This window comes from Galeopterus variegatus, unplaced genomic scaffold, assembly GCF_000696425.1.
Source record: "Galeopterus variegatus unplaced genomic scaffold, G_variegatus-3.0.2 Scaffold5928, whole genome shotgun sequence".
NCBI classification, from domain to species: domain Eukaryota; kingdom Metazoa; phylum Chordata; class Mammalia; order Dermoptera; family Cynocephalidae; genus Galeopterus; species Galeopterus variegatus.
In genome coordinates, this window is record NW_007732039.1 from 1 (window position 1) to 4,189 (window position 4,189).

The following is a 4,189-nucleotide window of genomic DNA, read 5'->3' on the forward strand; positions in this document are numbered from 1 at the left end:
CTGGCTTCCTTCAAGGTCACAGAATAAAGTTGCTATAAGCAGTAGGGGCTACGTGGTTCCTTGTTCAAGTCAGTGAGAGAAACTTCTGTCACTCACCTAGCAAATGGAACAAACATCCTTCCCTTTGGTCCAATCAGGACAATTTAGGTTACATGCTCACTCCTGAACCAATAACTGTTACTAAGTGAATACCATGAAATAATTGGCTCAGGCCTGGGTTCCTGAACCAATCAATACTAAAACAAATTAGTTTACTTTGATTGACTTAGCCATTCAGGACCAACCTTGGAGTATAGGAAGGAGGGGCACATAATGGGTGTACACTTAATATTTGATTAAGAAATGAATGAACCTAAGAATAAATATCTTCCTTTCCATGACCCCTCATTCAATCTCTCACTGAATTGCCAAAGTATATTTTGAGGCTGCCCATAATATTTGATTAAGAAATGAATGAACCTAAGAATAAATATCTTCCTTTCCATGACCCCTCATCCAATCTCTCACTGAATTGCCAAAGTATATTTTGAGGCTGCCCATTTTTGCCATTTCTGGTGCCACCATCTCAGTCTAAGTGTCTATCTTGTCTTCCCTGATGTAATGGATATCTGCTGTTTTGCCTCTCTAGTATCCCCCTTTTGGTGGAACAAACTCCCTTTCTTTGATAAACCTGTTCCTCTCCCATACTAATCATGTGATTCTGCTCTTCTTGTATCTTGGTGGGGGCTGCTCTCATTTTATTCTGCCCCACACCAACCTCCCCACTCAAAGGTAGGCACCTTACCCATCAGAGGCCTGTCTCAGGATTTTAAAAACTGATACTAAGAGAAAAGACTCAGACCCTTTCTTTTGGACAAGCTGTGAGATGTGAGGGCAGGTACCATTGGTGGTCATTTCCTGTCATGTCAAGGAATCTGGGTCTGAGAAAATACAGCAAAGATAAGAGACCCTGGTCACTGGTTTCAGTTTTCCCTATAGTAAGCCACACACCACCATGTCCCCAGTTTACTTATTTAAGCCAACAAATTCTTGTTTTGCCCACTTTGGTCTCAATTTCATTTATCTGTTACTAAACGAGGCCTAGCACCTCAGATGCCTGTGATAGCTTCCTGACTGGTCTCTCCATTTCCATTCATCCTCTCTACTCCATTTTCCACAAGCAGAGTGATCTTTGCAAGCCTTATACCTGCTGATGAAGAGCACAGCCTGAGTAAGACTCCCAGCCTCACCCCTTATTATCTGACTTTCCTTGGAAAAGTTATTTAACCTGCCTGTGCCAAGGTTTCTAAATCAGTAGAAGAGGGATGATGACATCTCAAAAGATCATTGTGAAGAAGCGTTTATCTTTGGTTCTGCTGAAGTCTGTGCTCCCCAATTAAAAAACAAAAAACAAAAAGGTCATTCTGAGGCTCAAATAAAAAGAAGTGAACTAAATTACCTAATAAGCACCCCACTTCATGTTAGTAAGTAGTTGTATTAACAGTAGTAACTCGGACTCTGTCACTGCCCTACCTACCTCTCTGGCCTAGTTTCACACCACCCTGTTCATTAGGCATCAGTGACTTGCCAATTACTTACCCACTAACCTTGTGAGTTTTGATAGGAAGGCCTAAGGGAGCAGGGCCTAGGGCCTTCACACATGCCATACCCTCTCCTTAAATGTTCTCCCTGCCCCTTCTTCCTTGGCCTGGCTAACTCCTCATCTTTTTGCCTCAGCTCAAATATCACTTGCTCCACCTCCCTAATCAAAATTAAGGTCTATGGAGTTTACAGGTATACTGCCTTCATAGAACCAGCAGTACTATTCAGTTACTTCATACCAGGACAGGTAGAATTGTTCACAGTCTTCATTCAAATTACATCAACATCTGTTTTGATGGGTCAGGGCTTATGCTGTGCACCCTGTGAAATGTTTTGAATATCAACCTTGCATAGAACCTGTTCTTTCCCTTTAAAGCAATTATCACAATCAATTTGCATATGTGTGTATATTATGGGGAGTGGGGAGAGAAAGTGTTTGAGAGAGCTTTTCCCTGTCTATACTGTATCTTCAATGACTACAGAGACATATGTTTTGTTCATCACTGTATACCCAAACCGTAATACAATAGTTGGCAACACAGCTGGTGCACAATGAACATTTGTTGAAAGAATGAGTGAATTTCTAATGGCAACTCCTGGAAAAATTAGACTGGAGGTGTGGCAACCAGGCTGGGTTCTGACAGTAGTATTGGAATTAGACTCTTGGACACAGGGAAGAGGCAGGGAAGCGGGAAGAGGGGGCTAGGGTGAGGTGAGGTGAACTGGTTACAGGGTTATTCCACTCTTTCACCCACTTGATAAAGAGTTGATAAGGAGGTAGCAGGTGCCAAAGAGAACTTGTTTCCTCATCCCACACTATTTCACTCATCTCTCTGGCTGCTCTGGCTGACTCAGTTTTCTCCATGGGGCTGGTTCCGTGGTCTTTCTTCATGCAAAGGTACCTACCCACGTGGCTTAGCGCCAGTGAGAACCTGGCGTTGGGAAGCCAGATAGCCCAAATTCTTGTGAGTTGTGGCCAGACTGTTGCTGGTGATGACTGTAGGTCTGTAGATGATGTTCCCACCCTTTGAGTCCAGTTTCCTCATCCTTCCACTTTGTATCTGGGGTTCCTAAGCCCTCCTCACCTTTTTCTCTGCTTCAGAGCTTTGGGTTCCTCATTATGTGTAGGTCTGTAGATGATGTTCCCACCCTTTGAGTCCAGTTTCCTCATCCTTCCACTTTGTACCTGGGGTTCCTAAGCCCTCCTCACCTTTTTCTCTGCTTCAGAGCTTTGGGTTCCTCATTATGTCTAATTTATTCCCTAACTGTCAACTCTGCTTTCTCTCTTGCCTCTTTCTGGAATACATACACGCCTCTCCCTAATGGCTCTTTCTTGTCTTCCTGACCCATCCCATCCTGAGTCCAGCCTCTTTCTAAGCCTTCTGCCTTCAAGGCCTGTATCCTACCATTTTGCAGGGTCTTCCCTAATTCCTTAAGTTCAGCTTCCTATAGTTCAGAGATTTCAAACAGTTCAGTCTTTCCTTTTGGGGGGGGCGGGGGGCAGCTGGTGGTAAGGGGATCTGGACCCTTGACTTGGTGTTGTCAGCTCTCCCAAGTGAGGTAACCAGCCATCTCTATACAGGATCTGAACCCGTGGCCTTGGTGTTATCAGCACCACACTCTCCCAAATGAGCCACGGGCCGGCCCCTACAACAAGTATTTATTATCTCATAATTTTTGTGAGTCAAGAATTCAGAACTGGGTGGTTCTGGTGTAGGGCCTCTCATGAGGTTACAGTTATCTAAGGACTTGACTGGGGCTGGACGGTCCACTTCCAAGTTCATTCATGTATCTATTAGCAACTGGCCTTACTTCCCTCTGGCTGTTGGCTAGAGTCTTCAGTTCTTCATCACATGGGCCTCTCCTCACGGAATGGCAGCTGTCCTCCTGAGAGCCAGTGATCCGAGAGAGAGAGCAAAGGAGAAGCCATAATGTTTTTATGATTTAATATTGGAAGTGATATATCATCTCTTCTGCCGTATTCTATCGGTCACACATCCCAACCCTGATTCAGTGTGGGAGAGACTATACAAGAGTATGACAACTAGGAGAGAGTGATCATTGGGAGCTATCTTAGAGACTGGCTACCACAGAGGGATAGAGGGATTTAGAAAGGAAGAGGAAATTTTAGGTCTTGAAGGATCGGGATGGAGGAGACATTAACTGAATGCCTATTATGTGCCACGTCTTCTATGTCAAGTTATCAATTTTAATCCTTTCCACAACACAAAGGGGTAGATATTATTCTTATTTTTCATGTAAAGAATTGAAGCATGGAGAACATGTCTAAAATCAAGTCCGGTAAGCAGCAGAGTCAGGTTTTGTCCATTGTTATGTATCAGCAATGTTGATCTATTACTTTTAGTGTACCAAAGGGTGGAATATGTGCTACTGGTGATAAGAGAAGTAATTTTAGTTAACCTAGAGACCCAGCAGTAAATAACGTTGAAAATGAAAAAAAAGGGGCTGGCCCCGTGGCTCACTCGGGAGAGTGCGGTGCTGATAACACCAAGGCCCCGGGTTCAGATCCCATATAGGGATGGCCGGTTCGCTCACTGGCTGAGCGTGGTGCTGACAACACCAAGTCAAGGGTTAAGATCCCCTTACC